This window comes from Hemitrygon akajei, chromosome 2 (genome assembly GCF_048418815.1).
Source record: "Hemitrygon akajei chromosome 2, sHemAka1.3, whole genome shotgun sequence".
Lineage (NCBI taxonomy): Eukaryota > Metazoa > Chordata > Chondrichthyes > Myliobatiformes > Dasyatidae > Hemitrygon > Hemitrygon akajei.
Window position 1 is genome coordinate 119,785,645 of NC_133125.1, and position 12,441 is coordinate 119,798,085.

Consider the following 12,441-nt stretch of genomic DNA (forward strand, 5'->3'; position numbering starts at 1 on the left):
AGGCTGATGAAAGAAATCAGCACAACCCACATTCTTGTGATTATAATAGAGAAAGAGAATTAACTAAAGATAAAGGCAAGGGGGAGGGAATATACAGAGTGACATCGCTTTGAGACAAACTCAGTATATATTGTCTTCTACAGAAGATAATTTGAATTATTTTAAAATAGCTTATTCCTTTAATTTGGTAAGAAGCAAGGTGATGTCTAAAAGAAACCCCAACAGAATGACAAATGGGCAGTATGAAGAGGAAGAGGATAAAGGGAAAGAGCTCCACTAGCAAGAAAATCATCTGCCCACTCCTAGCCAGCAGTATATAACAAAAACTATGGATAAAGTAGAAGAAAAAAATGAAGAGATAGAAGGAAGTGGTCTTCAGCAAGGAAGCTTGCAAATTCTATTTCTGACAATCACAGAGGTATAAAAAGATGGCCTAGTGCATTCTGGTATCTGTATCTGTGAGCACATGGAATTGTTCAGGCTTATGGGAAATTTAGTTCTACCACTGTCAAGAAATAATCTCCGGAGCTTTTGAATTTGGTTTGTTCATGGCACAGCAGGCTGAATTTACCTGTTTCCAGCTGTGTTGAACTTGCTGTGTGTGAAGGAGGCCACATTGTAACCCCACATGCTAGAGTAAGTGATTGTCAAGCTGAAAATTGGACTCATTCCATATTAAGAGAGAGAGAGGGAGAGGGGGGAGACCCTGGGCAGAGATTCCATCCCACCCCATCTCAGCACAGCCCAAACTATCTGTGAAAATAATTCAGTTTGTCTGTTTAATGCTCATTTTTCCTGACTTGATTCTTCTATCAGAGCAGAACAATGAGGATAAAGATTTCGGCAAAAATTTTCAGAGAACTAGCACAAAGTACAAAGTCAATTCTTCAGGTTGAGTTTCCAAATGAACCAAATGTTGCACATATTATGTTGCTTCTCTTTCTGGGTTGTTTTCTGATATATTTAATTACATTTTCAATTGTGTTTTTCTCAGGATATTGCAGAGTACAATCTCAGAAAAGAAGCATCAGCTGATCAGTTAGGCCTGCATAGCACGAGTCTTTAATGCACTAGATGGCTTGCTTTACCCCAGTTGAGTTGGATAACTGTCAAGTCACTGTCCATTGGAGAAATGGGCTTCACTTCGCATCATCACTTAGTGTCTTCCCGGAAGTTCTCTCATTACTTCCTCAGGTCAGTTTCTAAGTTGAACCTTTTTTTCCATTTTTATTAATAAGCTACTGACATACTATGTGACCAACTCATTCAACACTCTCATGTCCCTCAGGTTTCACTAGCTCTTCCACATAGGGAGCCTGCCTTATACAACAATAAATTTCAGGCATTGATGCAGTAGTGTTTAATCTGGATATACAATAAATGTTACTCTTTGGGAAGTCCAATATAAGGGAAGGGTGTACCATGAATGGTAGGGCTCTTAGGAGCACAGCTTTACAGACAATACCTCCTGACCCTCATAAAGTGGCCACTGAGTGCATGTTTGTGGTCTTATGCTGTTGTAATCTCGCCGTTTCAAGGTTCACTGTGTTGTGCATGCGGAGATGTTCTTCTGTAAACCACTGTTGTTATGTACGGTTTTTGTGTTAATATCGCCTATCTGTCATCTTGACCCAGTGTGGCTATTCTCCTGTGACCTCCCTCGTCAATAAGGTGTTTTCGCCCACAGAACTGCCACTCAGTAAATGATTTTTTTTTTGCTTTTGACACAATTCTCTATAAAAACTAGAGAATATTGTGTATAAACATTCCAGGATATCAGCAGTTTCTGAACTACCCAAATCACCTTGTCTGACGCCAACAATCATTCCACGGTCAAAGACACTTAGATCACATTTCTTCCCCATTCTGATATTTGGTCAGAACAACAACTGAGTTTCTTAACTATGCATGCTTTTATGCATTGGGTTGCTGCCAAATGATTGGCTGTTTAGATATTTGCATTAAAGGCAGTTGGAGAAATGTACCTAATAAAGAGGTCACTGAGTGTACATTGCATGGGTAGTTGATGAACAGATATGATAGCAATGTTTCAGAAATATTTAAGTAGACAGTAGACTAGGCATGGAATGGAAGGATATGCAGGCAGATAAGAACTGCTTAAATTGATGTAGATATCATAGGACAAAGAGTCTGCTCCTCTGATGTACTGTTCTATGTTCCAACCTATCCTGCGTTCCAAGAATTAATTTCCTCTAATTGTAATTTACATAGATATTGACAACTCTCTAACATTAATTGGTATTTTGAGGATCCTGCAGCAAGGACAACAGACTAACTGGTGTGGTGGTAAGGTAAAGGAAGGGAAAAGTACTGGGAAGTTGTTCTCCTTCTTCTCCAACCCAGCAAATTTGGTTGCTCAGATCTTTCCTTCACTGCCCTCACCGCATTGATGGGAAAGATGTCATACACCCTCTCCTTTTGGGATGTCGCATGAGAGGCTGTAAATTTTGATACTGACATTCAGCCCTGCTTGGGAAAAGCTGTGAACCATGGTTAATATACTCTTGTCTTTATTTTCAAAAGTAAATATTGACCATAATTAAGTATATATACAAAATGAAGGTGAAATGCCTTCACATTCTTGATGCCATCTAGTTAACACATTTGGTTGTGTTAATACTTCTTTTAACCAAAGAACTATTGCTGCTCATGAGGGACTCTGGGGTGATACACCTTTCTTTTATTTAAGTGGCTTCCCCTCTATCCTCTACACTTCCATATCCAGTAGCGGAAGGACTCCATCTAGACCTTGGTCCTTCACCAAGTCCCCCACAGAGACTTGGCAGAAAATACAGCTCAAAAAGGTATTAAAATGCATCTTCCCTTCTGAATTTCTTCACGAATGTCCCTCCAACCTTCAACAGTGATACTGTTAGGTCAGTGTTACCTAGATCATTAACAACATGGGCTACCTGCTGAAGATCAGGCCAGGAAACTCTAAAATCCAATGTCTTTGGAGAGCACACGAACCCTTGGATCGACAACTTGTTGCTCAGAAGACATGTAGATAAGGACCCATATTTATGGAATAAGTGAAATTCCAGTTTACTTCAGGGAACTGTAGGCATAGTTGTGTCATCTCATAGCTTATTTTTTATGATTTGTGTGCACACATTCGGTTTTCATTTGCTATTGTGTTAACTTTATCTTTTCTACTTTTTTTAGGTCTCAAGTTTCAGAAGGTTAAGATAAGAAGGATGTTCCATATCAGTGTAGATATTCAGGAGTTTGAGGTTCGGTCACATCACAAGGTAACAGCAATTGCTGCAGATGGTGTTGACTGTAAATAGTGTTGGCAGAAAACAGATGTGCGGCATGACACCATCGAGCAGCTTTGACTTTGCTAAATCCACAGACAAAAGCATCTTGGTACCATCCATCTCTGGGAAAGAGATTGTAGGCCTTAGAAATAAACTGGCTTTGCATCTTGGAAATGAAGTGGTTAGGTAACTGGGACTACAGAATGATAAATGTGAAGTCACAGGGTCATAGTGTTTTAGTAGTCATAAATGAGTCACTGGATCCAAATTGTCTATTCCAACTATGATGCTTGTCTACATTAATCACATTTGCTCACATTAGGCCCTTCTACTCTTTTCCTATCCACATACCCCAACAAATGCCTCTCAATCATTTTAATAATATCTGCCTATTCTACATCCTCTACCAATTTGTTGCATGCAATCACCACCCTCTACGTGAACAGCATAACCCTGAGATCTATAAATTTCTCCTCTTTCATCTTAAACCAAAACCCTCTGGTTTTAGATTCTATCACCCTGGGAAAAAGGACTCTGATTTTCTATCCTATTGATGCCTCTCATAATCCTGTAAACCTCTGTATGGTCTCTCCTTATCCTCCTATGCTCCAGAGAAAATAAACTCAGTCTATCCAGCCTCATATTCTAAGCAAAGCCCCTGTTCCAGGCATGTATCTTGATGAATATTTTCCACCCTCTTTCTCAAGCCACCACCTCATTCCTGTAGTGAGGTGACCAGAAATTTACACAACACTCAAAACGAAGCTTGACCAAATTTATGTACATCTGCAAGATAACATTCCAACTCTTATAGACAATACATCACCCACAAAGACAAGCATGCCAAATATCGTCTTCACTTCCCTATCCACCTGTGTTACCGTTTTTAGGGAACTATGAGCTTGCACCTCAAGGGCCCTCTGTACATCAACACTTCTGATGTTAACATTTACTGTAAATAGCTTATTAGGATCCAACATTTTAAAATGAATTACCTTATACTTGTTAGGATTGAATTCCATCTGCCACTCTCCTGCACAATTTTATAGCTGATTGATGTCCCTCCATATCTTTCACAATTTTCTTTGCTATCTGCAAATCCATCAAATTTTGTGTCATCTGAAAACTCACTTATCTTTCTATCTACATTCTCAAATCCACGTACATTTTCACCTACAACCATGCTCCAGTCTTTGTCTCCAGACAGTGCAGCTCTCTGCAATGTACCTCTATTTTTAGAATTCCAATCAGAAAAATGTCCATTGAACACACCCCTCTGCCTCCTTTCATGAGCAGGTGCATAAGGAAGGCCTGGAAAATTATTGGGGACACCAGTCATCCCAACCATAAACTGTTCCAGCTGCTTCCATCTGGCAAACGGTACAGCACCATTAAAGACAGGACCAACAGGTTATGGGACAGTTTCTTTCCACAAGCCATTAGACTTAAAAATTCATACGTCTATACTTTGTGGAGGAGTCATACGGCAAAGATTTTTACTTCCTCACTTTGTGGGATGGATGTAAGATTTATGCTAATTCAAATTCAAATTGAAGGTAAGATCCAATTGCTAAAACATCTTGGATCTTAAATACCCTAACCTTCTGGACCAGCTTTTTCATTCCCTTGCTAAAGTCTATATCTACCATCCTGCCTTCATCATTTTCTTCAGTTACTTCCTCAGTTAACTCCCAGGTTTGGGGGTCAAGATTACTCCTTCACTAAACCACTTTGACTTCGAACTTGTCCTTGTCTTTCTACATGAACTGAAATCTGTTCACTATCCATTTATACATATAAAATAGGTAATTTAATGTTTTGGGATTAAATTTACGTTGAGGCTGCTATGTGAAGTGAGGGCTGGGAGGATGGGGAGGGGGGAGGTGGTTAAAGACAGAAAACTGAGGTCACTTCTGGAATCTAAGGAAGCTATCGAGTCTAGATGACTTCAGCTGCCCGATCTCGTGATCTTGTTTAAATATTCTGTATTTGATTACCACTAGATGCTGGCAGCAGGGGTTGAGGCAAGAATTATGATAAGAACGTTCTTTGGTGTAAAATGCATTTCAAATCCACAGAGTCAATTTGGGTTAGCTGAGCAACATCATAGGTGTAATTATGCTGGCACTCCCCAATAACTATTGGGAGGTAAAGGAACAGATAGGTGGACAGATTATGAGAAGATATAGAACCTGCATGGTTGTCATAATAGGGAGCTTTAACTTTCCCAGTAATGAAGCTTTGATAGTATGGGATCTCTTTAGTGCAGCCAAAAGGCGTTCTTGAAACAGTATGGGGAAAGTCCAACTGGAGGAGAGAACATATTGGACCAACTTTTGGGAAATAAGCTAGGCCAGGTGACAGACACAATAGTGGGTAAACATTTTGGGAATAATGGGAACAACCATTATTTGATATAGTTATGAGTAAAGATAATATTGGATATTGCAGTGAAGTACTAAATTAACGGGAGGACAAATTATAGCAGGATAAGCCAGAAACAAGGGCATTAATTGGGAGCAACTGTCATGGGACAAGTCCCTATCTGACATGTGAGAGTTGTTTTAAAGACCAGATGAGCAAAGCTCAATATTGGCATCTTCTACTTGTTACAGATTCAAGCAACAATAAATATATGAGTGAGGCAAGGGGTTTGTATAACAAATAGCACGTTATTAAACACTGAAAACAAACCCCCCCAAAAGTAAACAAACCACTCACGTAACCGGAAATCAGCTGCTGTGCGGCAGCTTAAACAGTTCTTAAAGCAATGAAGCTTAAACAGTTCTTAAAGCGATGTTGCAAAAACAGTTCTTCAAAGTAGTATTGCAAAAGTTCAAAATGCTTATAGTCCATTTAAGGGAGAGACTTTTTAAGACGATTTAAATTCTCTTGTTGTTTCGGTTCCCAAATCAAACTTTTCCTACGAAGAATTTACGTAGATGGACAAATGGAACAGCTTAAAGGCACTGACCTTTCCTTTACAGAACTGTTCCCAATCCTTTCTGCTATTTCACAGGGATTAACATGAGAACAGTCAACGAATTCGTTCCGAATGAGGATCAAACAAGGTCGAACCTGTTTCACCGTCGAAATCGATTCTCCTCGATCTTTTAACTACCGAACTCCGATCTTCACTCTCCACTGATTCTCAACTAGCAGTGTTATAAAGAAACTGCTGGCAATGCCCTTTTAAACTCTAGGCATTAAATAAAACTTCATCTTTCGACTAAACTGCGTCATAACATTAAATCACGCAGTGGCATGAAGTCAACATGGCAAATCCAGCCACGAACTGCCCCTACTCACAGGGAGAAGTCCTCCTTTTATACGCTGTAAAAAAAAACCTGTCACATGACCTCTACTGGCGGGAAAATGATGTCACTCCACCATCACAAGACCATTACCTCAAGTCCAGTATAGCTTCAACACCTGTCACGTGACAAGTACATCACTGTCATGTCACGGGTACGTAACATACTAAATTGAACAAGGTTGTTAAGGTAAGAAAACCCTCAGTGATCTGAGTGGTCTTATAACTAGGTCATAAAAAAAAGAAGTAAATGTAAGGTTTAGGAATCTAAAATCAGACTGTGCCTGGGTAGATTATAAAGATAACAGGAAAGTCTTCAAAAAGGTAGTTGGGAAGGCCAAAAGGGGCCATGAGGTGTCCAACAGAATCAAGGATAATCCAAAGACATTTTATACTTATAATAAGAAAAAGAGGATAACAAAGGAGAGGGTAGGTCCTTCAAAGATAAAGGAGGGGATATTTTTACTTGCAGTCAGTGCAAGTGGCTGAGGTACTAAATGATTATTTTGTATCAGTGCTTAGCAAGGCGAATGAATTGGTGAATAGTGGAAACAGAGTGGGCCATGCTAATGTATTGGGACATTTGAGATTAAGGATGAAGCTGTGTTTTCTGTAATGTATTAAATTCATCAGGGCCTGCTTGCATATATCCCAGAATATTGAAAGCGGCTCGTGAGGAGAGTGCCAGGACTTTGTCAAGGATCTTTTGTGTCCGCACTAGGAATCGGCCATATCCCAGAGGATTAGAGAATCGCAAATACAATTGGAAAAGAAAAGAAATGAGGATAATCCGGGAACGATAGGTCAATAAGATCCAAATCAATGGGATTGGGAAGGAAACTGAGGGATAGGATTTATGCACAATTGGAAAGGCATGGGCAACTTCGGGATAGTCAGTTTGCTTTTGTGGGCAGGTTTATACCTTACAAACTTGATTGAAATTTTTGAGGAGGTGACGAAGATACGTAGTAAGGCAATGGGCATTATATTCGTGGATTTCAGTGAGGCATTTGATAAAGTACCTCATGGTAGGTTGCTTCAAGTGAAGAAGATGTATGGGATCCAGGGAGAGTTGCAAGTATAGAATTGGAACTGATTTGACTGTAGAAGGCAAGAGAATAGGGGTGGAATGCTGTTATTTTGTCTGGAGGTCAATAACCAGAACTACTCTGCAAGGATTGTTGCTGATCTTAGTGATCTGGATGAACTTATAGGTGGGTAGTTTAGCAAATTTGCAGGTATCATCAAGATTGTTGAAGTTGTGGATGGTGAAAAGGACTATCAAATATTACAAATGCATACAGATCAGTTACAGATAAGAGCAGGGAAGTAACGAGTTTAATCTGGACGTGTGAGGTATTTCACTCTGGGGAGTCAAATGAAAGGAAATAGTATACAGTTAATGATAGGCCCCTTAATAACATTGAGGTACAGAATGACATTGAAGTCCAAGTCCATAATTCATTTAAAGTGGCTACACGTGGATGAAATAATAAAGTTACACAAAATTCTTGCCTTTATTGATAGAGGTGTTGAGCAAGAAAGTCATGCTGCTGTCTGAATGCAGTTGGAGAGTTGTTTACCATCCTGATTGCTCAGTTGTAGGAGGTATGTTGGGAATGTGCAAAAGGATTATCAGGATGTTGCTGGATTATAGGATATGAGCTTTCAGGAAAGGTTGAACAAACTTGGGTTTCTTTCCCTAGAATGTTAGAGGGTGAGGGAAATTATGAAGGGCATAGAAAGGGTTGACAGTCAAACTCTTTTCCCCAGAGTAGAAATATCAAACACCAGAGGACACATTTTAAAGATTAGAGAGGGGCAGTTTAAAGGTGACAAGAAGGGCAGGATTTTTACACAGGTGGGTGCCCGGAATGGATCACCAGGGGTGGTAGTAGATTCAGGCAATCTTGTGGAGTTAAGAAACTTTTTGATAAACACAAGAACAGTAAGGGAATAGATAGATATTGATGGTACGCTGGTGAAAGACATTTAATATACAGACTATAGCATCAAGAGAGGCATGACATTGTGGGCTGAATGGCCTGTCTAGCGCCAATGATGATGAAGAGAGGGAGAGGCAAGACTGAATCAGAATCAGGTTTAATATCACCAGCATATGTTGTGAAATTTGTTGTCTTTGTGGCAGCAAAATTATGCATTACATAACAATAGAAAGACATGAATTACGGTAAAAATAAATAAATAGCTATATATATATATATATATATATAAAATAGTAAGATTAAATAAGTGGTGCAAAAATAGGAAATTAAAAAATAGAGAGAGGAAGCAATTCCTGAATCATTGAGTGCGTGCCTTCAGACTCTTAAACCTTCTTCCAGAAGGTAGCAATGATGGGGAGCAGAATAATAGCAATGAGAGATCAGAAAAGGACTGCAGCTGGTCTTCCAAGCTCACAAATATTCTTTTAACACATCCAGGTCATTCCTGGCCATTTCTATGGCTTTCAAAATTTAAATTTCATTTCAACACTGAGTGCAAAATCAATCCATTATTGTTGTTGTCCACCTTCAGTGGAGCCCTGGCTGCCTGGCTGACTCAGAATCACTGTGAAGACAATGCCAGCAGGCAGATATTTTAAGCTATTGGGATTGGAATCAGGCTTAAATCGAGCACATCCTAAAATGTGGACTGCAGTAGGATATCCAATCGCAAGAATTATGATAGTATGGAAACATAAAATTTAAGAAGCATTATTCCACATGTATTGGCTCCCTGCTCATAAACCAGCCTAACTGGGAGACAAGGTTTGCAAGTGATTATAAAACAGATGTTCAATCATGGAAGCATTGTCCAGTCTTTGGGGGAAATGCTCTTTAAACTCCAACAATTTAATACTATCTTAGTGATTTAAATATTCTGTTAAGTGGGCATATAGTTACCCTTATATTGATTTGGTCAGGCCGTTGCAGATGCTCCAATGATATAGTGTTCTTATAAGAAAATCCATGGCTTTAAAATAGATAAAATGGAATATCAGAGCAATTTAGTCCAAGTGGGTTTTAATCCTGTGGACTATATAGTTGAGTCTGTCATGTTTTGTAACTCCGAAACATTAAACTAATTGAAAGGAAAGGACAGGAATCCAAAAAGTCTAACTTCATATTTACTTCATATATCATGTAGTAGCGTGATGATGTATCCAGTTCACATATTTTTACATATAAGCCGTAATGAATTATTTAAATGAACAAGAATGCATAATCAATCAATATAGAAGCATAGAAACATAGCAAACCTACAGCACAATGCAAGCCCTTCGGCCCACAAAGCTGTGCCGAACATGTCCTTACCTGAGAAATTACCTAGGGTTACTCTTAGCCCTCTATTTCTCTGAGCTCCATATACGTGTTCAGGAGTCTCTTAAAAGACCCCATCAGAGCTGTCTCCACCACCCTCGCCAGCAGCCCATTCCATGCACTCACCACTGTCTACATAAAAAAAACTTACCCTTGACATCTCCTCTGTACCTACTTCCAAGCACCTTAAAACTGTGCCCTCTCATGCTAGCCATTTCAGCCCCAGGAAAAAGCCTCTGACTATCCACACATTCAATGCCTCCCATCATCTTGTACACCTCTATCCTCATCCTCCATCGCTCCAAGGAGAAAAGGCCAGTTCAGTCAACGTATTCTCATAAGGTATGCTTCCTGATCCAGGCAACTCCTTGAAAATCTCCTCTGCACCCTTTCTATGGTTTCCACATCCTTCCTGTAGTGAGGTGACCAGAACTGAGCACAGTACACAAGTGGGGTTGACCAGGGTCCTAGATAGCTGTAACATTACCTCTTGTCTCCTAAACTCAGTCCCACAATTGATGAAGGCCAATGCACTGTATGCTTTCTCAACCACTGAATCAGCCTGCACAGCAGCTTTGAGTGTCCTATGGACTCAGACTTAAAGATCCCACTGATCCTCCACACTGCCAAGTGTCTTACCATTAATACTATATCCTGCCATCATAATTGATCTACCAAAATGAACCACCTCATACTTATCTGGGTTGAACTCAATCTGCCACTTCTCAACCCAGTTTTGTATCCTATCAATGTCCCGTTGTAATCTCTGACAGCCCTCCACACTATTCACAACACCTCCAACCTTTGTGTCATCAGCAAATTTACTAACCCATCCCTCCACTCCTTCATCCAGGTCATTTATAAAAATCACAAAGAGTAGGGGTCCCAGAACAGATCCCTGAGGCACACCACTGGTGACTGACCTCCATGCAGAATGTGACCTGTCAACAACCACACTTTACCTTCTATGGGCAAGTCAGCTCTGAATCCAAAAAGCAATTTCCCCTTGAATCCCATGCCTCCTTATTTTCTCAATAAGTCTTGCATGGAGTACCTTGACAAATGCCTTGATGAAATCCATTTACACTACATCTACTGCTCTATCATCATCAATGTGTTTAGTCACATCCTCAAAAAATTCTATCAGGCTTGTAAGGCATAACCTGCCCTTCATAAAGCTATGCTGACTATTCTTTATCATATTATGCCTCTCCAAATGTTCATAAATCCTGCCTCTCGGGTTCTTCTCCATCAACTTACCAACCATTGAAGTAAGACTCACTGGTCTATCATTTCCTGGGCTATCTTTATTCCCTTTCTTGAATAAGGGAACATCATATACAACCCGTCAACCCTCCAAAGCCTCTCCCATCCCCAATGATGATGCAAAGATCATTGCAGAGGCTCAACAATCTCCTCCGTCACCTCTCACAGTAGCCTGGGGTACATCTCATACAGTCCTACTTACTTATCCAACTTGATGCTTTCCAAAAGCTCCTGCACATTCTTTTTCTTAATATCTACATGCTCAAGCTTTTCAGTCTGCTGTAAGTCATCCCTATGATCACCAAGATCCTTTTCAGTAGTGAATACTGAAGCAAAGTACTCATTAAGTACCTCTGCTATCTCCTCTAGTTCCATACACACTTTTCCACTGTCACGCTTGATTGGTCCTGTTCTCTCACGTCTTGTCCTCTTGCTCTTCACATACTTGTAGAATGCCTTTGGGTTTTCCTTAATCCTGTCTGCCAAGGCCTTCTCATGGTCCTTCCTGGCTCTCCTAATTTCTTGCTTGAGCTCCTTCCTGCTAGCCTTATATTCTTCTAGCTCTCTATCATTACCTAGCTTTTTGAACCTTTTCATAAGCTCTTCTTTTCTTCTTGACTAGATTTACAACAGCCTTTGTACACCACAGTTCCTATACCCTACCATCCTTTCCCTGTCTCATTCGAACGTATCAATTAGAACTCCACGCAAATATCCCCTGAACATTTCCCACATTTCTTCTGTGCATTTCCCTGAGAACATCTGTTTCCAATTTATGCTTCCAAGTTCCTGCCTGATAGCCTCATATTTCCCCTTACTCCAACTAAACGCTTTCCTAACTTGTCTAATCTTATCCCTCTCCAATGCTATGGTAAAGGAGATAGAGTTGTGATCACTATCTCCAAAATGCTTTCCCACTGAGAGATCTGACACCTGACCAGGTTCATTTCCCAATACCAAATCAAGTACATCCTCTCCTCTTGTAGGCTTTTCTACATTTGGAACAAGAAACCTTCCTGAACATACCTAACAAACTCCACCCCATCTAAACTCCTCACTCTAGGAATATGCCAATTGATATTTGGGAAATTAAAATTTCCCACCATGACAACCCTGTTGTTATTACACCTTTCCAGAATCTGTCTCCCTATCTGCTCCTCGATGTCCCTGTTACTATTGGGTTGCCTAAAAAAAACACACAGTAGAGTTATTGACCCCTTCCTGTTCCTAACCTCCACCCACAGAGACTCCGTAGACA